Source organism: Rhineura floridana, chromosome 2 (assembly GCF_030035675.1).
Source record: "Rhineura floridana isolate rRhiFlo1 chromosome 2, rRhiFlo1.hap2, whole genome shotgun sequence".
Lineage (NCBI taxonomy): Eukaryota > Metazoa > Chordata > Lepidosauria > Squamata > Rhineuridae > Rhineura > Rhineura floridana.
The window spans coordinates 47,989,891-48,012,318 of NC_084481.1; the positions used below are offsets into that span (position 1 = coordinate 47,989,891).

Genomic DNA, 22,428 nt, shown 5'->3' on the forward strand with positions numbered 1-22,428 from the left:
TCCTCAGGATGGCTACTTCTTACAGAAGGAAAAATGGACCATTGCAAACCTACTTATGATGATAATTTAAATGTATGCAAGGACAACAACATAGAACAAACTGCAGAAGGCAAACAACCCAATCAAACTCCTTTAAGGCCATATCGGTAAAAATCTCTCCTACATTTTGATGCTTTATTTAAATGTCTGTCCTATTTGCATTGAAAGCTCAAGACAGAAAGCATATTTTAAAAACACAGTTTTAGATTTTAAAATAGATCATGAAAACATAAGCATATAGGGTTGCCAGGTCTGTAGCATCTCAAACCCTGAGATTTCAGGGGCAGGCCCTAGTGATGTCATTAAGCATGATACATTACGCATCAACCACAGTTGCTTGGAGCATACAATTCAAACAAACATTTCTCTAACTGGAAATTAAGATAGAAATCTGAGCTAAAAGATAGTGTTCACAGGTCTAGCTGAAGTGACTGAATCATTCCTTCTCACCTGCTTAAAGAGCATGGGTAGGGAACATTTAATCTAGCCTAAGTGCCCTCAGGCCAGGCCAATCACCAGAAGGCCATTGTAGGAAGAAAGGAGCCTAGTGTTATGGAGCTGTTAGATAGAAGCACTCAGGTGTAAAGATGGGTACCCCTGAAGGCTGCAATTCTAAACACACTTAACTAAGGGACTAAGCCCCACAGAACTCAACAGGGCTTACTTCTGAGTAGATATGGTTTGGATTATGCTGTTGGTAAAGCTTGACTAAGGATCCTCTGCCAAGATATCTATATCCAAGTAGGGTTGGCAACCCCCTGCCTGGAATGCCCTGCCCCTGCCTTTTAACAAGGCTGCTCCAAAACTCTTTACAGACTTGACCCTTCACTGCAGAGAGAGATTTGAGAAATGAGAAAGAGTTAAGAAGATTCTCTACTCTTTCTTGCCTACTCTGTGAGCTGCTATACACTCACTTTGACAGCCAACCCAATTCCAGTGAGTAATAATTGATAGAGAAAAAGCATACATGGTTTGGTCTACCTTCACAGGCAGTAGATTGGGAACAACAGCAATTGAAGCCACACTTCCCAGTATGTAAATTCTCTTTTACCACTATTGGGCAAGAAACAAACTATCATGCAACCAACAAGATGCATCATCAATGAGTTTGGGGGGGGGTTGAGTGCATGGAACGACTCTTGTTGCATCTATGGATGTAAGGGAGTGAAGTTAAAGGTAAATGAAATGCAAATAGAAATAAAAAAAGAAAAGACAGTGATGATTTCCTAAATGCAATACCATACCAACCACAACAAGATTCCTAAGGCAGAAAACTCAGTGTCCCACATCTAGTCAGGATTCCTAACCAAAAATCAAAACTAAAAAATTCCTGACAGCCAGGCAGCCAAGGTCATAGAAATCCCCATACAGCACAACCTGACCCGAGGGTTGCAGTTAGTGCAGAAAGCTGCAGCACAATTGCTGACATGAGTGAAACCCGATCAGCACATAATACCTGTGCTCTGAAATCTGCATTGGTTGCCAATTTGCTATCCGGCCAATTTCAGGGTGTGCTTTCCATGTTACGAGTGCCACATAGTACTTGTTCTGCTCTGGTAAGAAATCAGTCCTTTAGTGTGGCAGCACATACACTTTGGAACTCCCTGCCTATTGACATGAGGCAGACACCTTCATAGTACTCTTTTCAACACCTGCTAAAAGCATTTTTGTTTAGGCAAGCTTACCCAGGCATGTAGAAGCGATTGTTTTTAATCTGTTTTTAACTCATTATTGATTTTATTATTTTGAATGTTTTTAAATACCTGTCTTTAACTGTTTTTGCCAATAATTTTGTTGTTTTAATTCCTTCTGTAAGCCGCTTTGAGGTTTTTCACAATAAAGTAAACAAAATAAAGTAAACTTTACTTAATGTACTTTAAATACTTTACTATATCGTAAAGTAAAGTAAAGTAAATATGTTGTAAATAAAATATATAAATACGTTTTGAGTTACTGTGCCCCTTGGGTCTCTTTCCTCTTTTAGGAACAAAGGAATCTACATTTTAACAACTCAGGCCAGTTGGTGCCATCTAGTTCAGTACTGATGACATGGACTAGCATTGGCTCTCCAGGATTCCAGGCAACAGTCTTTTCCAGAAATTGAATTTTTGACCTTTGCATGCAAAGCATATGCCCTACCACTGAGCCCCAGCCCTTCCCCTGTTTAAAGAAGTACCTTTTAAAATTGTTCTTTTCAATTCATTAATGAATACACAGCATATCTAGGGCAGATCCATAGCATTCATTTAAAGCACATTTGATGCACATTTGAAGCACATGAATCACCACAGAATCACGGGAACTGTAGTTTGTTAAGGATGGTGGGACCTATAACTGTGAGGGGGAACTACCTTCCCAGGATTCTTTGGGGGACGTAATGCACTTTAAGTTGGATGTGCTTTAAATGTATTGCGTGCATCTACTTCATAAACTTTGCCTGCATGTAAATAATTTTAATTATTTTTTTAAAAAAATGGAAATAGCTGGGCTACTCACCATCTCTCAGCTTAATCTGCTCCTCAGGATGAAAACAACAGAGGAGAACCATGACCACCCTAATGAAGAGAAACTCAGCTGTATCAGAAACATCATGGTGTGACTTTAAAGTTCCTGTTGTATGGCCATACACACAGCACTGTGCTAGGGCAGGGCAGGGTGCAGCTATTTAAGCCCTGCTCTGCCCCTCCTTGGCCTCTTTCCAGCCTTGCAGTCACCCATCCTCAGGGCAGTACAAGTTTTACTGGTTGTCATGTGGAGCCAAATAGGAAGTTTTAGCTCGTTAGCCTTCATTTGCGGACAGGTTTTTTTGCCTACCTTGTACTGGTCTTTCAGTCTGAATGATTGGCTTGTTTTAATTTGGCCAATTTGTTTAATTTGTATTTGGCATTTTGGTGGCTCCTTGCCAACTGGTTTAATACTGTCCTTAGGCTAATTGGTCACATTGTGCAGATATGTGTGGGAATTTCACAGGGTTGGGCTTGGTGAACACCCTTCGGCACACATTAAGATGAAAGGTAGGACCTGAGACGCCTTCTGGGTTGGTGAGGTCTGTTGGCAGGGTAAGGCTCACCTTTGCGGTAGGGATGGAATCCTCTCCTTTTTTATGTTCTCTTTTTAAGTGTGCCCACCTGGTGGTCATTAACAATCCAATTCCTTTTTCCTCCAATATCTTTTCCTATCTCCTTTTTTTTTGCTTTGTAGAGAATTATCAATATTATAGTTACTATTTATTCATGAGTCTCCACTGGTATCCATTTTTATTCTGAACTCTGTAATTATTACCTGTGTACATTCCTTTTTAAGTACATTACAGAGCAGATTAAGGCAGATAATCAAGTTCATGTCTTCCCTCCGCTGTTTATAATCAACACCTCATCCCCCCCTGCTGCTTTCTGTCTGTCAGTTACAATTAACACTTAACTGACATTATTGAAAGGGAATATGCATTTGAAGAGCTCACACAGAAAGCAGATCAATAAAAGTATCACTTATACTATCAATGATTTTAAAGCAATTTTTTAAAAAAACAAATCAGAAAAAAAAGAATGAATCAGAAACCAGGCAGGGAGAATTGCTACTTCAAAATTCTCTCCACAAAGATAGAGAATATCAGAAATAATAATTAATCCATTAGCAAATCTAATTATTGCAGAAACTGAGCCCATCACTACTTTGGGGCTAAGTTGTCACCCCCACTCAGAGCTGTGAGGCCCTGGAAGGGAGTGGATCAGGAAGGCCTCCCTAACCACCCTGTGGGGTTGGGGCTGGTGGAAGGGGAGTGGGCTTGGACCACCCCCTTTCACATGGTGCAGTGACCTCACCCAGTTGGTTGTGAGATAGGTCCCGCACAGTCACTCCTCAGATTATTTTTGCATAAGCATTCCCTTAACTGGCTTTATCTAAATAAACATGGCCCTTGTTTTACTCACATTTTATCTTGTAATGCCTCTTCATGTCCTGACTGCAACTACAAAACCCTCACGTCAGCACCTGGGTGAAATTGCATAGGGAGTTTTGTACTAGTAAGGTACTACAGAAGGTGGGTGTAGGCCTGCTTTGCTCCCCAACTAAGCTTCAGGTGCTACCACTGGGAATTACTTGAGGTTTGTATTTCAGGTGCCAGCTCAGCAGGAATCAGGTGACTGAAGTGGCCAATCAGGTTTATTCCTGCTCCTATTAAAACTTCTTCTGGCTTGGCTCCTCCATCTGTAGACTAGATCTGGTAATATAATTTATTCCATGTTTTCAAAATAAATGTTTTCATGAATTTGGTACATTTCCTTGGTATATGTGCTACAGTGGTTTAGGAAGCAGAAGGTGAATCTACTCTTAATTAGCTGGGTTATCATTTTTCTTTTTTTATTTCAGAAAGCCCATTTCCATCAACACCAACAACAGCTGGATATGAATTTATAATTTATTTTGAGCCCTGCATGTAAGTGAATGTGTTTATGCTGTCCTCGGCTTAAAAGTGTGAGCATATGTTTGTAAATTTTCCTCCAATTGACTTTAATTCCTGCTGTATGTTTAATAATAGTACTCCTACTTTGCTTCTTGAATGTAGAATGGCTAGGATAATTTTGATCACAGTTTAATGACTGGAAAGACTCATGCCCTTTTGCATCTCTTTTGGTTTGTTTTGGAAAGCATGTAGACCATCTGGAGGTGGATAGAATGTATTTTGTTTACTGATTTAAACAAAATAGCTAATATATTAACCAGGCTTAACCCTGTGACTGCTATATCCCTAGCATAAACTGCAATCCAAATAAATCAGGGATGGGGAACCTGATGGCTATTCTCTTAAATGGTTTTAGAAAATTGTTGACCAAATGCATGGAGGTTAAATGGAATAGCCAGACTCAGAGACGGATGCTGGAGGTAGTTAAAAAATTCCATGTCCCACTTGTGTGGTGAGAAATAGGATCCTACCTAAATTAGATGAAATTGTTGGTCTTGAACTGGGAGAGAGGGGACTGGGGAGGCTGGTGGTAAGCGCTTAAGCACTTTACCCTCTGTGCCACCATGACAGCTTGCAAGCAGAGAGAACCGCTGACCCGATCTTAGCTGTACTGTACTTTAGATGGCTGGGAGCACTACTATTGCATCCCGTTGTCGTGAGCTGCTGAATCGATGTGCAACACTCCCAGTGGTGATTTCAATAGCTGAACTGCAAGGGCAGTATTATCAGAAAAGGGGAAGGGAGGTCTTTTGGGGGGAGGGGAGTTTGGATGGCAAGGGGCCCACTGCTTCTGTGGACCGCTTCTGCCTATTGTGGTAGTTGCCCAAAGCTTCCCTTTTCAGCTTTTAAGCAACATTTACTTCAGAAGGTGCACTACATGGAGAGTCATATTGTAATAAGAGACCTCAAAAAGGACAGCCATAGGAAGCTGTCAGACTGTTTGTCCAATGAGCCCAGGGTTATTGACCCTGACTAACAGTGGCTTCCTAAAATCTCAGGCAGAGATCTTTCATATCAGCTGCTGAACCTTTAACAGCGTATGCTAGGATTTCAACCTGGAATGTTCTGCAGGCAAAGCAGGTACTGTTCCCCTGAGCAATCGTCTCTGGATGCCAGTTTCTTATGAAGAAGACCTATAGGCCCAAAATGTCAAACTGCAGTAACTCCAGCAGCCATCTTAACAAACCCTAGATGTTCCTATACTGTACTAGGATGCAGATGGCCTGGATTCTATAAGCCATGCCCGGTTTCCCTTATTAGGTCTTCAACGTTTTCCAGTGTATTGCACTGTCTGTAACATGCTGGACGAAAGTTGTGGGTGTACCCACAGTGAAATGAGCTCATGTAGCACCAATCTTTAAAAAGGGATGTGGGGGGATCCCGGAAATTATAGGCCAGTTATCTGTCCCGGGGAAACTGGTAGAGTTAAAGATAAAATAACCAAGCATATAGCGGAACAAGCCTTGCTGAAGCAGAGCTAGCATGGCTTTTCCAAGGGTAAGTCCTGTCTCACTAAACTATTAAAATTCTTGTGGTGGGCTAGTTGAGGGCCAGTAAATTGACTCTCAATCTAGCAAGATGCAGATGCTGTAGATTGGTGGTTCCTGAGTTCGGATAATTGGTCAGTTGCCTGCTTGGGATGGGGTCGTACTAACTCTGAAAGAGCAGGTCTGTAGTCTGGGGTTGTTCCTGGATCCATCTTTCACACTAGGAGTGCCTTTCACCAGCTTCAGATGGTAAGACAGCTGCAGTCATTTCTGGACAGGGATAACCTGACATCTGTTGTCCATGCACCGGTAACCTCCAGATTGGATTACTGCAATGTGCTCTATGTGGAGCTCCCCTTGAGGTTGGTCCGGAAGCTGCAGGTGGTGCAGCAAGACTGCTCACTGGAGCAGGGTATCACCAACATGTCATTCTGCTATTGAAAGAATTGCACTGGCTACCTATTAGCTACTGGGCTAAGTTCAAGGTTCTAGTTTTGGTGTATAAAGCCCTATACAGCTTGGGACCAGGATACCTAAAAGACCGCCATACCTTATATACCCAGTCGATCACTGTGCTCTGCAGGTGAGGGCCTCCTGCAGATACCATCTTATCATGAGGTCTGTTCTGCACAACATAGGAAACGGACCTTTAGTGTAGTGGCGCCTTCCCTTTGAAATTCCCTCCCTTTAAATATTAGGCAGACACCATCTCTGTTATCCTTTTGGTGCCTACAGAAGACCTTCCTCTTTCAAAAAGCCTTTTAAATAGAAACCTTATCCCAGTCTGCACCTGTGTTGGAATTGTTTTTTAATATCTTTTTTAATTTTTTAAAAGCTTTTAAAAATGTTTTTTAAAGATGTTTTTGTTGAAGGAGCTGAGAGCAATGCAGTCAGGAGTCTAGACCAAGAGGCTAGACTCCTAGCAGGGACACCCAAGGCGGAATGGTCAAAGCTGAGATACCAGACTAAGATGCATCCAAACTCAGAGGAAGGCAATGGCAAGCCACCTCTGAATACCTCTTACCATGAAAACCCTATGAACAGAGTATCCAAAATGCAACACAAGATAGTGCTGGAAGATGAGACCCCCAGGTCAGAAGGCAGTCAGCAAGCTACTGGGGAAGAACAAAGGACAAGTACGGATAGCACTGTGACTAATGACGCAGCTGGGTCAAAGCCGAAAGGAAGCCCAGAGGCTGATGCGCACAGATGTGAAAGGAGTGTCCAGAGTTGTACAATGTACACAATAGGAACATGGAATGTGAGAAGCATGAACCAGGGAAAGTTAGAAATTGTCAAGCAAGAAATGGAACGTATCAACATTACAATACTTGGCGTGAGTGAATTAAAAAGGACTGGAATGGGACATTCCTGAGCCAACAGTGTGATGCTGCATAAAAGGGAAATGCTATATTAGGCTGCATTAACAGAAGTATAGTTTCCAAATTGCATGAAGTATAAGTTTCCCTCTATTCAGCACTGGTTAGGCCTCATCTTGAATACTGCATCCAGTTCTGGTCTCCGCACTTCAAGAAGGATGCAGACAAACTGGAACAGGTTCAGAGGAGGGCAACAAGGATGATCAGGGGACTGGAAACAAAGCCCTATGAAGAGAGACTGAAAGAACTGGGCATGTTTAGCTTGGAGAAAAGAAGGCTCAGGGGAGATATGATAGCACTCTTCAAGTACATGAAAGGTTGTCACATAGAGGAGGGCCGGGATCTCTTCTTGATTGTCCCAGAGTGCAGGACACAGAATAATGGGCTCAAGTTGCAGGAAGCCAGATTTTGACTGGACATCAGGAAAAACTTCCTAACTGTTAGAGCTATATAGCAATGGAATCAATTACCTAGAGAGGTAGTGGGCTCTCCGACACTGGAGGCATTCAAGAGGCAGCTGGACAGCCATCTGTTAGGAATGCTTTGATTTAGATTCCTGCATTGCGCAGGGGGTTGGACTTGATAGCCTTACAGGTCCCTTCCAACTCTACTATTCTATGATTCTATTTTCAATCAGGCAACTACAAAATATTTTATACAGGAAATGAGAAATTAAGAAGAAATAGGGTTGCTTTAATAGTGACAAGTGATGCAGCAAAAGCAATTAGGAGCTACAACGCAAGGCCTGAGCAAGTGATATCACTGAGATTTAACGGGAAACCTATTAACATAACCATCATCCAAGTCTATGCTCCAACGGCAAACTCAGAAGAAGAGGAATGGGAGAGATTTTACACAGAAGTGCAGGAAGAAATTGATCACACATCAAAACAAGATGTGATGATAATCATGGGAGACTTGAATGCAAAAGTAGGGAACAGAGAAGAACTAGGAATTGTGGGGAAATGGGGCTTAGGTGACAGAAATGAAGCAGGAGAAAGACTTATTGAATTCCGTGAAACTGTTGGAGAATTCTTCTCCTTGGGATCTTTTGCTGGGGGTCCTTGAATAAATTGGAAGACACAGGCTTGGAGCAAAAGGTAGGCTTTTATTTTCTACAAGCATATGCCGGGTCAGTCCTCCAGAAAATCTGGAGAGGACTGCAGTGAGGTATGGTGTGCACAGATCTTTTATACCTTAAAATTACAGCATGTGACAGTAATTAACCAATCCCCTAAGTTCTTCGTAACAGTTCTCCCTTGAAATATTTCCAACAAACCAGATAGCTTTATTTTAATGAATTCATGGATTTACAGATACATCCCATCTCATTGTGTTATGTCTTCTTAGATTGATGTAGACTGTCCCCTTGACTGATATTACCCCTATTCTACTGTCATACATTGTTACTGATGATCTTGACCTGTTTTGAAACCAATATGTACCATACATTCCATTCTATCATGGCTCCTGATCAGTCAAGCTGGTCAAAAACATCTCTAGAACATTACAATATGTTCTTTGATAATACCATGATGTAAGGCCAAGTTCAGTACACTTAAAGTGACTGGAAATTCTATGTGAAATTCCCCTTGTAACTGCCTTGCTATAGAGAAATATTAATTTTAAATCACCATATTATAGCTGAAAATCACACAACATAAAGAATGATTAGGGAACACAGTAAAGGAAAAGGGGTAACTCTGAGCCAGCCACTCTCCATCAAACACAGAGGGATGAAGGAGGTGGCCCACACACTTACTACGTTTATGGAATAAAATTATACATATCATGCTATTATAAAAATCAGTATCAAGCTAAAATTTTATCTCCCTTCTATTTTGATTCTGCTATGAAGGCTTTTCCATACGAAACCAGAAATCTGTAATAATCCGCATTCCCAAGATCAAATAGCAAAGTGTGTCTTAATCAAAGTACGTACTTTGTTTGGGACAGAATTCTCATTAAGGGTAGTCACTCACTGTGATGTGAACGTGACCCTTGCCAGTTAAGTGATTTTCATTCCCAAGCTTCTAGGATATTATGATCCTCTGGGTATATATTCTTAATTTTATATATTTATATTAAGCAAACATATAAACAAAAAGGATATATGAATTCTCCAAAATCTTAACTATACTCCTCATTTTTACTATGGAAATTTAACCAGCTTCCCCAGAAAGTTGCTTTTCCTACTAAGCATGCATGCTTGCTCATCAACAATGTATCATCAATCATAAGTTAAACATACACTCAGGGCTACCCGCTTCTGATGAGCTGTGAACTTCAAGCTGAATTTGCTTTTTTCTTATGATCCCAAGGCCTATGGCCTTTTGCTTAATTTTATTATATATATACGTATGTATGAATTATAGAAAAAATCCATTTTTTCTCCATCAAAGCCAATAATTTGTTTCTTGCAAACACATTTTTTGAGCAACCAAAAAGATGAATGTACACTTAGACATCACCAAATGGTCAATATAGGAATCAAATTGATTATATAATTGGTAGCAGAAGATGGAGAAGCTCCATACTTTCTGCGAAAACAAGACCAGGAGCAGACTGCGGTACAGATCATGAACTGGTTGTATCAAAAATCAGAGTAAAGCTAAAGAAGAACAACAAAGCAATCATAATGCCAAAATACAATTTAAATAACATCCCAGAGGAATATGAAGATCAAATAAGGAACAGATTTGAGGCTTTAAACTTAGTTGACAGAGAACCAGAAGAACTATGAAGTGAAGTCATTATCAGGGAAGAATGCAAAAAGACAATACCTCTCGTTAAAAAGAGAGAAAGACCTCAATGGATGACTGAAGAAACTCTTAAAATGGTTAGAGAAGGAAAGCAAAAGCAAAAGGAGTTAGAAACACGGTTGGAACCCTAAATGCAACAATGCAGTGACTATACATAAGGACAAAGAGAACTATTACAATAGTTATTGTATAGAAATAGGACAACAAAAAGGGTAGAACAAGAGTCCTATTCCAAAAGATTAGAGAAATGAAAGGGAAATTTAAATCAAGAGTAGGGATGTTGAATAATCAACAGGGGAACACACTGACTGACAGAGATGAAATAAAAGGAAGATGGAAGCAACACACTGAAGAATTGCCAGGATGACATATTCATTCATGGAGGAACTGTATGATGAAGAACCAGAAATTTTAGAATGTGAGGTGAAAGCTGCTCTTAAAATACTTGGAAGAAACAAATCACCATGAACAGATGGCATACCAATAGATACTGAGACTGAATCTGTCCAAATTTTGACAAAAATTTGTCAAGAAATATGGAAAACTAAACAATGGCCCACAGACTGGAAGTGTTCAATATACATCCCAATAACAAAGAAAGGGGATCCCAGGGAATGCTGTAATTATCGAACTATTTTAATTTCCCATGTAAGTAAAGTAATGCTCAGGATTCTACAACAAAGGCCCTTACCATATACAGAGCGAGAAGTGCCAGATGTCCAAGCTGGATTTAGAAAGAGAAGAGGTACCAGAGATCATAACGCAAACATATGTTGGATAATGGAATAGAGCAAGGAATTTCAGAAGAAAATCACCCTGTGCTTTATAGATTACACCAAAACCTTTGACTGTGTACATCATGAAAAACTATGGAAAGCTTTAAAAGAAATGGGGATGCCAGAGCATCTGATTGTCCTGAAGTGCAACCTATACTCTGGACAAGAGGCTACTATAAGGACAGAATATGGAGAAACTGATTGGTTCCCAATTGGAAAGGGTGTGAGCCAGGGGTGTATTTTATCACCCTATTTGTTTAATCTGTACGCAGAACATATCATACGGAAAGCGGGATTGGACCAAGATGAAGGAGGTGTGAAAATTGGAGGGAGAAATATCAATAATTTAAGATAGGCAGACAATACCATACTACTAGCAGAAACCAGTAATGATTTGAAATGAATGCTGATGAACGTTAAAAAGGAAAGCACAAAAGAAGGACTACAGCTGAATGTCAAAAAGACTAAAGTAATGACAACAGAAGATTTATGTAACTTAAAGTTGACAACGAGGACATTGAACTTGTCAAGATTATCAATACCTTGGCACAGTCATTAACTCAAATGGAGACAATAGTCAAGAAATCAGAAGAAGGCTAGGACTGGGAGGGCAGCTATGAGAGAACTAGAAAAGGTCCTCAAATGCAAAGATGTATCACTGAACACTAAAGTCAGGATCATTCAGACCATGGTATTCCCAATCTCTATGTATGGATGTGAAAGTTGGACAGTGAAAAATGCAGATAAGAGAAAAATCAACTTATTTGTAATGTGGTTCTGGAGGAGAGCTTTGCGCATACCATGGACCACGATAAAGACAAATAATTGGGTGTTAGAACAAATTAAACCAGAACTATCACTACAAGCTAAAATGATGAAACTGAGGCTATTGTACTTTGGACACATAATGAGAAGACATGATTCACTAGAAAAGACAATAATGCTGGAAAAACAGAAGGGAGTAGAAAAAGAGGAAGGCCATTAACAAGAGATGGATTGATTCCATAAAGGAAGCCATAGACCTGAACTTACAAGATCTGAACAATGTGGTTCATGACAGATGCTCTTGGAGGTCACTGATTCATAGGGTCGCCATAAGTCGTAGTCGACTTGGAGGCACATAACAACAACAAAGATGTTTTGTTTTAATGTTTTTAATGGTTCTTGTGTTTTAATATATTATGAAGTCTGTTTTTCTGATGTTTTAAAGTGTTTTTAGTGCTTTTGTTTGCCACCCTGGGCTCCTACTGGGAGAAAGGGTGGGATATAAATAAAATAAATAAATAAATTCTTTGAGAGTGCCAGCAAGTATATAGATAGAGGTGATCCAGTGGGCATAGTGTACTTGTACTTTCAAAAAGCTTTCGACAAGGTACCTCACCAAAGACTCCCCAGTAAGCTTAACAAGCGGAGAGGTCTTGGTTAAGTAGAATTGGTTAGCAGCAGGAACCAAAGAACAGTGTTGCGTGCCTCCCCCAATCTCCAAGCGGTGAGATTTCCGGGGTCCCTTCGCTCATCCATGGTTTGGTTTCCTTTGGGAAACAAGGTCAGTGGAGACTGCGGTGTCTTTATTAAATATGGTTTATTTATCTACACACATTCCAACTTGAGCTCAAGGATGGAGGGAGTTCAATGCATCAGCAGTCCAATATCCAGCTCTTCCATCTGGGTTGCAGGAGGCACCCCAAATGCTATGGTGCAGAGAGCCAGTCTCTCCCTGCCTACCTTCCAGTTCCCAGCAAATCTCTAGACACAACTAAAAACTACAAGCACAATTTCTGTTGGCTGCCAGGAGTGGGGGGGATGCTCTCCTGAAGAGTTTCAATGACAAAAGGGTCTTCCTGGTCCATTCACCGTTGCTAGGCAACTGATCGGCCCATTATCCTACCTGGCCACTCTCTTTGGTTAACAAAAGACTCATTTGACCAGCAGAGAGTTCCTCATTCCAAGGCACAGGATTCCAAATCAGAGGCTGGAAAGAGGACCCACAGGAATCATCCATTCCAACCCCCATACTCATAACAATAGGAATAAATGGGCAGTTCTCCCAGTGGAGGTATGTAGAAAGTGGAGTCCCCCAAAGATCAGTATTGAGACCTGTGCTCTTCAACTTGTTCATAAATAATCTAGAGTTAGGAGTGAGCACTGAGGTGGCCAGGTTTGCTGATGATACTGAATTGTTTAGGGTTGTTAAAACAAAAGGGGGATTGCAAAGAGCTCCAAAATGACCTCTCCAAACTGAGTGAATGATTGGTAAAATGGCAAATGCAGTTCAATGTAAACTAGTGTAAAGTTATGGAGACTGGAGCAAAAGATTTTAATTTCACATATACGCTCATGGAGTCTGAACTGGCAGTGACTGACCAGGAACAAGACCTTGGGGTCACAGTGGATAGTTTGATGAAGATGTTGGCTCTGTGTGCGGCAGCTGTGAAAAAGGCAAATTCCATGCTAGGGATCATTAGGAAAGGTATTGAAAATAAAACTGCCACAGTCATAATGCTGTTCTATAAATTTATAGTGCAGCCGCATTTGGCATGCTATGTACAGTTCTGGTCACCTCCCATCAAGGTAAGTTGGAAGTCAGGAGGATTCTGGCCGCCATTCCTTCTGAGTAAGGGAGTCATGTAGACAATAGTGAATAGAACTGCTGTAGCAGACTGAACATGTTCCAATGATACTGATATCGCAGGAATGCAAAGAGGAGGGTGGCTGGTACAGGTGGCAAAGCACCACAGTAGCATCGAATAATTGGATGAGACCATTGCTATGGCTATGGCAAATGTAGGGTATATATATGTGTGTATCCACCCACCATTTTAGTCAAGTAAAGCGCTTTGCTGAATAAAAAACCTTAAAACAGGCTTTGGCTTCATTATTGGGTCTCCTCCAAAAAGAACCCAGTCATAAATTCTACAACAGTAGGCTCAGAAAAGGGCAACCAGAAGATCAAGGGGATGGAGTGACTTCACTATGAGGAAAAGGTGCAGCAATTGAGGCTTTTTAGTTTAGAGAAAAGGTGAGTAAGAGGCAATGTGATAGAAGCGTACAAAAGTATGCATGGCATGGGGATAGTAGATAAAGTTTTTTCCTTCTCTCATAACACTAGAACTCATGGAGATTCAATGAAGATCAATGCTGGAAGATTCACCACAGACAAAAGAAAGTGTTTCTTCATGGAGTGCATAGTTAACTATGGAATTTGTTGCCAGAGGATGCAGTGATGGCCACCAGCTTGGGTGGCTTTAAAAGAGGATTAGATAGATTCATGAAAGATAAGGCTATCAGTGGCTACTAGCCATGATTGCTATGTTCTGCTTCCATAGTTGGAGGCAGCATGCTTCTGAATATCAGTTGTTGGTAACCGCAGGAGAGAGTGTTCTTTGCACTCAGGTTCTGCTTGCAGGCTTCCTGTGGGCATCTGGTTGGCCACTGTGAGAACAGGATGCTGGACTAAATGGGCCACTGGGCTGATCTAGCAGGCTGTTATGTTCTTAAGCCTGTACTTTTTCTCATGGCACTACAGATTCAATTTTCAATGGGACTGTGGGGGGCGGAGGGATTCCAATCCTAGTCCAACATTCTAGCCTGCCTTAACCTGGTGCCCTTCAGATGTTGCTAGACTATAACTCCCATCAGCACCAGCCATCATGGCCAGTGGTCAGGGATAAGAAGAGTTGTAGCCTGAAACATCTGGATGGTATCAGGTTGACATAGGCTATTCTAACCAATACCTCATGCCGGCACTGAAGATGTAGTGCATTCATTGCATCCCCTAGGAATCTAGCAATGGTGCTTATTGTGAGGCTTCATGTAGATGCCGTTTATTGTCAGACCATTCACAAATCTAGCTCATAGTCTTTACTCTGGTGAGGCAACAATTCTCTAAAGTCTCAGTGAGAGGTCATTCCAGACCTGATGTCCAAGATCCTTATGCCAGAGATGCCAAGGAATGGATCTGGGACTGCTATGTGGAAAATGTATGTGCCTTGATGACAATCTGTAGCTTGCTCCCAGCCAAGAGAACATTCCCTAATACAACAAGATTCTAAAATACAATAAACATAAAATAAAAACATTGAATGAACACCATGTTAAAATGAGAAAGTACTTAAGAGAAGGATAACCTAGTAAGACTGAAAGTAATTTTGGATGACTATCTGCAGTCTACTTTCTGTAGAGTGAAAGAATAGAGAGAGAGTGAACAGGTATTTCCATTCTCAGGCACTCTATATATACTTATGAAGCTCTGTTCTAACACATGCATTTAAATAGCTGGCTCACAGATGTATAAGCAACTTGTACATTGATTATCACTAAGAAAGTCGATGGGGTTATCTATGCCTGTCTGTCTAGCAGTGCAAGATGCTGGCTGGATAATTAATGCTCTTCAGAAAAGGAAATGTGTAAACCAAAATGGAGATTTTTTTCAGGACAAGCCACCGTTTCTTTACTGCCCTATATCCAGAGACAAATGTGTTCTGTTTGTTTTCCACTGCCTTTCTTGCCTCTCTACCATTTATACTAGGTTGGTTGGAAATGACGCAGGAGAAGACAATGCTACCATGAATGGAAAAGAGGTGGAGAACACTAATTTCCAGTAATGGTGCATGTGGAGGGGTAGAGCCAGAGGGCCAACAGACGCCAACTGCCCTGTGGAAAGGAAGGTGAGAGTGGGGGAGTCAGGCAGAGACAACATCAGGGACTGTGCCAAACAGCCCCCCCCCCAACCAACTTTACATTTTTTATCATTTGTTTGTTTTGGCATTTTAAAATGGTAAACCACCTTGGGTATCTTGGCAGAAGGATGGTGCATAAATGCAATAAATGAATTATGCTATGGAAGCAGGGATGAGATCTCTTTTGATGCATGAATCTTCAGGGTTGTACTCAATGTAACACTAAGCAAATCATTCCATCAGTGCAAGGGTTTCTCCATGTGAAACGGAATGTTCTCCCCCTCTCCTCCCCTTATGCAACCCCTACATCTGTTCTGGGAGTTCCACCAACCCTTCAGAGAAGATTTGGGGATGGCATGGGGTGTGTGCGAGGGGACGAGACGGTGGAAAGTTGAATTGTGGTAGCACAATTATTTAGTTGAATACCACCCTCGGGTTCCTCAATAATACCTATTGCAAATTAAAATACGATCAGCAATGAACATTGGAAAAGGAATGAATTCTGATCCTTTGTACTCAGGATGGGGGAGAAATTTGATACAGTTTCCTTTCTACTAGGGATGGGGGAGAAATTTGATACCATTCACATTTAAAAGAGGGCTTCCAAATTCACATTTCCTGAAATAATGTGCGGATGAAAACACAGCTGTCCTTTGAAATTCAGACTTATCCGAATGTTGCCCTGCAGTTCTCCAGCCAAGCAAAGTATACAAAAATGAATATACTATGGTAAAGTGTAACATAAATGCATATATTAGTGAAAATAACATAAAAATGCATTATTAAAGAAAATTGCTTTACAAAGATGTGTCTATTAAGCAAAACTGCATATAAAATATTATAGTAGGAGAAATTCGCACAAAAATGCTGACAAATTTGCATGCGGGCATTAAAACAATTACAAACTGATGCAGAGAACTGAACTTAACATTGGAAAAATGAGCAACTGAAATTGTCAGATTCACCCATCCCTGGTCACCATGAAGGTACAGAGAGGAAGGTGCTTGGGTCCTTCTGCTAGAGCAGCCTTTCCTAACCTTTTGGTCCCCATATGTTGGTGGACTACAACTCCCACAAGCCCCAGCCAGCATGGCCAATAGTCATGAATTATGGGAACTATAGTCTAGCAACATTTGGAGACCCAAAGGTTGGGAAAGACTGTATTAGAGCCTCTATAGCTGAAGAACCACCTCAAGAACTTTACAAATATATAATCAGAGTCAGAAATGATCTCACAGGTCATCTAGTCCAAGTCCCTGCTGATGCAGGAGATCCACTGCTACAGCATCCCTGATAAGTGGCCTCTGCTTAAAAACCTTTAACAAAGGAGAGACCACCACTTTCCTAGGACGTCTGTTCCATGGTTGAACTGCCTGTACAGTTAGGAACTTCCAAATGTTTCATTGAAAGCGCCTTTCTTGTCATTTGACCCCTTGGCTTTGGGTTTGACCCTCTGAAACAACAGAGAACAAATGTGCTCCATCATCTATGTGACAGCTTCAAATATTCAAAAATGGCTATCCAATTGTCTTTTATCTGTTCTCTAGGGCTTAAACATTCCTTCAATCTTTCTTCATAGAACCTGGTCTGCAGGTTCTTTCTGTCTTTGTCACCCTTTTCTGGACATGTTCGAGTTTGTCAAAACCCTTCCTAAACTGTGGTGCTCGGAGTTTAAAAACAAACAATTTACCAATCTAGGGAATAGCTCCACTAGACACAATGGAACTTACTCCCAAATAAGCATACATATGATTGCACAGCTAAGGATTTTTAAATAAAAGAAAACGAAGACATCCTAAAACAGAAATGGGATAACTGTGCCTTCCAACTGTTGAACTCTCTCTCCTGTCATCCCTGACCATTGGCCATGCTGGCTGGGGCTAGTGGGGGTTGAAGTCCATCAATATTTGGGTTCCCCACCCCATAATAATCCCCTCGCCTCAAACACAATGAATGAATAAGAATGTCTAAACAATTCACATGTAAAATGGCCCTTCCATTCACGTGGGAACTCATTGTGCCCATTGGCGCTAATGCAAAGTTCTGGAAAGGAAACATAATTGACGCAATGGCAAGATGTGGAAATTGTTTTGTCCAAAAGCATAATTTTTAGTCTTCAGCTGTACCTGCACTTTAATCAGGCCATTTTTTAAAAAGAAGAAGAAAAAACAGGGCCTGTGATCTTAAAAACACTGTGTCAGCTACTTATCTTTGAGTGCAGGTCTCTTGCAATCTAAAAGATAGAGCTATTTCTTCCCACACAGGAAAGCTCTAAGGACAATTACAATGCCACTGACATGCTCGGTGTGTATAAAAATTTATATTGTAGAAAATGTTAAGAGCACTTTTTCTGCACTTGTGTATGTTTTCCACACCTGTGGAGCACAAAATATGACACCTGGCACAAATTATAGGCACCTGAGAATAACTGATTCTATTTTAAAAACATTATATTTCCTGTCCTTATGTTCTTGACAAAAAGCTTTTAGAAGCATATGCATTGGCAACTCTCATAAAGGCTCAAAACGTCATGGGCAGATTCTGTTAACGTAGAGAGAAACTCAATAGAAGACAAAGAAAACCCCTATTCAAGAATGCCTTCTGCACACAGAGTGGCAATGAATGTTTTTCTTTGATCTGAAAAGTCTCAATAAACCATTCTTATAATAATAAAAAGAATGCCTTCTATACATAGACAAAAATGTATGGAGAATAGAATTGTGCCTTCTGCCATTAGAACATTGGACGATGCCTTATACTGAGTCAGACCACTAGTCTATCTAGCTCAGTATTGCCTACACTGATTGGCAGCAGCTCAGGGTTTCATACAGGACACATTCCCAGTCCTAACCTGGAGATGCTGGGATTGAATCTGGGACCTTCTGTATACAAAGTAGATGCTCTGCTAGAGAATGACAACCTTCCCCAATCAATGCATAGACAATGGGGGTCACCACAGCAAACCAACATTGAGGCTGGGGCCAGGAGGGACTTTTTGCTCCGTTCTCTACGCATGATTTCCTATAAGGATAGAGTCTTGCAAGCTTTAGGAGAGGTTATTGTTTTTATGTATTTTATTTGTATGAGTATTTCTAAACTGGCAACTCATTAAAAAAAATGGCAGCGTGTCATTTGTTGTTGTTGTTATGTGCCTTCAAGTCAATCACGACTTATGGCGACCCTATGAATCAGTGACCTCCAACAGCATCTGTCGTGAACCACCCTGTTCAGATCTTGTAAGTTCAGGTCTGTGGCTTCCTTTATGGAATCAATCCATCTCTTGTTTGGTCTTCCTCTTTTTCTACTCCCTTCTGTTTTTCCAGCATTATTGTCTTTTCTAGTGAATCATGTCTTCTCATTATGTGTCCAAAGTATGATAACCTCAGTTTCATCATTTTAGCTTCTAGTGATAGTTCTGGTTTAATTTGTTCTAACATCCAATTATTTGGGGGTTTTTGCAGTCCATGTGGTGTGCGCAAAGCTCTCCTCCAACACCACATTTCAAATGATTGATTTTTCTCATCTGCTTTTTTCCCTGTCCAACTTTCACGGGAATACCATGGTCTGAATGATCCTGACTTTAGTGTTCAGTGATACATCTTTGCATTTGAGGACCTTTTCTAGTTCTGCCCTCCCCAGTCCTAGCCTTCTTCTGATTTCTTGACTATTGTCTCCATTTGGGTTAATGACTGTGCCAAGGTATTGATAATCCTCGACAAGTTCAGTGTCCTCGTTGTCAACTTTAAAGTTACATAAATCCTCTGTTGTCATTACTTTAGTCTTCTTGACGTCCAGCTGTAGTCCTGCTTTTGAGATAACAGTGGGATAGTCTCAAGAGAGCTTCTGCAGGTGATCCAAGTGATCTGGCCAGTATATAAGGGACAAGGTGGCCCTTTCCCCCTCTTTATCTATATTTGACTTAGGTGCAATTGTTTTATTTCACTGAAGTTATATATGTAAAAACTGACTGGAGAAAAAGAGGTAAGGCTAAGCTTTAAATTTTCCCATTAGATGTTTTGGCTTCTACTTTCATCAATAACGAGTTGTTGGATTTCAAAACAGATGTTTGGAGCCAAGATAGAATTGTTCTAAGAATGACGAGGATGGATTATATTCTCAGCAGTGTAACAAACAGCCATATAAGGGATATGAGAGGGCAAGAAAGGTTTTTAAATTAATAAGATAAAAGAGTACTAGACTATATGTGCTAGAGCAGAGGGCATCAACAGGGTCCCCTCCTGCTGAAATTAGAGCTGAAAGAAGCATTATATTGTAGCCAAAATAATAGGTTGTAGTGTGGGCTTGATTGTGCTGTGTGTGCGCTGCCCAAAACAGTGTCTACAGTTTGCAAATGTGCCCTTGGGCCCAAAATGGTTGGCAACCCCTGTGCTAAACTGTTCCATCCATAGTTGGAGGCAGTATGCTTCTGAATACCAGTTCCTGGAAACCACAGGAAGGCAGAATACTGTTGCACTCAGGTCTTGCTTGTGGGCTTCACAAAGGCATGTGGTTGGCCACTGTGAGAACAAGATGCTGGACCAGATGGAGCACTGGCCTAATCCAGCAGGCTCTTCTTTTGTTCTTATATATCCAGAAGTTCTCTCCTGTATCTAGTGTCTGATACACATCTACTGGAAATATTTCCAAGTCTGAAAAAGTGCGGTCATTTAAACTGAAATGTCTAGCAACAAGTTATTCAGATTTATTGTTGTTCTTTTGACATGATCGATGATTTCTTATGCAAGTGTTTATGAATGCATATCCATATCTATATTGCATTTTTAAAAATATTTTATTGTGTTTATGCATATAAAAAGAAAACAAAAGTAACAAATACCAAACAAACCAAAAAATCCAAAACAAAACAAGGAGGAGAGAACAACTACCAGTTTTATATATACAATTTTGTCCCCTGGATATATAACTCACATCTGGAGTTTCAATTCCCTGTAGATATATCTATATTGACTTTGACTGTCCTGCAAGAGAGCCAGCATAGCGTAGTTATTAGAGTGTTGGGCTAGGACCTGGGAGACCATGGTTCAAATCCTCAGCCATGAAACTCATTGAGTGGCTTTGGGCCAGTCACTGTCTCTCAGCCTAACTACCTCACAGGGATGCTATGAGGATAAAATGGAGAAGGGGATAACCATGTACCTCACCTAAAGCTTCTTGGAGGAAAGGTGGGATACATATGTAGTAGCAGCAGTAGTAATAATAATAATCTCTTTCAATATCTATAATGTTGCTCAGTAGCCAATACAGAGTATATATGATTTGGCCTTAGCTGAAAGGCTTTGGACTACATATCAAGAAGTAGGCTGCAATCTTATGCAAACTTACCTGGAGATAAGTCTGTTATATTTATGTAGAAATAAATTGTTCATACCTTTTTTTAAAAAATCCATAGGATACCACTTGGCACCAGTTTTTGGAGGCATTGGTAGCCACAGATGGGAGACAAGTTGTCATTTTAATTTCTTCACTCCAGGTGCCAAACTGTCTAAAGCTTGGACACTCAGCAAGAAGAATGAACTCAGAGTAGTAGCTGTTTTAAATTAGGTAAGAGTTGCAGAGTGTTAAAAAGTACCTTTGGTGCATGATGATTCTGGTCTCTAAGGCACCATTTCAATAGTTTGCAGCCACAAATGTTAACACTATGACTTTATGATATTACAGTTGCAGTAGGGGGGGAAATGCATTTAAATCCCAGCTCACTCATGATTTCTCTTGGTGACCTTGAGCTGCTCCAGAGCTGTATATGAGAAATAATAAAGATCACAGGGAAATTGTGTGGATGAACAAGATAGAAGCCATGAAGGACTTTGAGCACTTTCAAAAAGCACTATAAATAATAGCAATAGGCAGTGAGATAGCTATCGGCCACTTTCTATTGCCAAAGAATTGCTAAACTTATTGGATCCAACGCAAAAACAGTATCAAAACCATTCTTTAGATTTCCAGTGCTTTTGTTTATGACTGTTTTCTGGATCTTTTATTATTTATTGGATGTCACAGTTAATCATTATAAAATATTCATTTACATTCACAAATAATCCTGCTTTCAGTTGTTTCAGGATAGGGGATTGTGTTTTTTCAAAAATTAAATTTATTTTTTTTATGATTGTATATTTCTTTTATTCCAAGACACTGTGATGAAGCTCCCTAAACTTCAGTAAGGAATCAAATCATTTCCTTTGGCTTTTTAAATTAGTTTGTTCCAATTACAGGTTGGTGTCATGACCGTTAACTTTGTTTGAACACAGCAGTTTGCCATGATTTCATCACGCACATCTTCATTTCCTCTCCTTTAGTCCCTCTTCTTTAGTGTTAAGAATCGCATCAGAAGCTGACAGAGCTTGGAAAAGTTACTTTTTTGAACTACAACTCCCATCAGCCCCAGCGAGTGGCCACGCTGGCTGGGGCTGATGGGAGTTGTAGTTCAAAAAAGTAACTTTTCCAAGCTCTACCATCGCCCAAGGATAAGGTGGTGGCCATGTATCCTACTTTATCGAGGACACATCTCTAATTTGAAGGGCTGCCTGAAGACAGTCCTCTATGAGAAGGAATCTTCTATTCAAAAGCAGTAGAGGCTGGTGGCTCCAATTTCAGTAGGGCAGTGAATCCACTCCAGGTTTTAGTCTGAACTTTCAAGAAACTCACCTTGGACAACTTCTTGAACGTTCAGATTAAAACCTGGAGTGGATTCACTGCCATCGAAGCCACCAGTCTCCAAAGGCTGTCTGGTCCCAATCAGACTTAAAGATAAAAAAAAAAACGTAAGAAGTGAGAGAACATAAGAGCCCACTGGATCAGGCTCATGGTCCATCTAATCCATCCTGTT

At 40.6% G+C, this 22,428-nt stretch overlaps 1 long non-coding RNA gene across 1 annotated transcript in view; it reads left to right on the forward strand.

Annotated features, from left to right (window-relative positions):
• Nucleotides 1-4,482, forward strand: part of LOC133378136 (uncharacterized) — a 58,440-nt gene extending 53,958 nt beyond the window's left edge. Inside the window, exons 2-3 of the long non-coding RNA XR_009760872.1 lie at nt 4,156-4,261; nt 4,408-4,482. This is a non-coding gene — a long non-coding RNA (uncharacterized LOC133378136). The remainder of the gene's footprint in view (nt 1-4,155; nt 4,262-4,407) is intronic.
• The last annotated feature ends 17,946 nt before the right edge of the window (nt 4,483-22,428 follow it).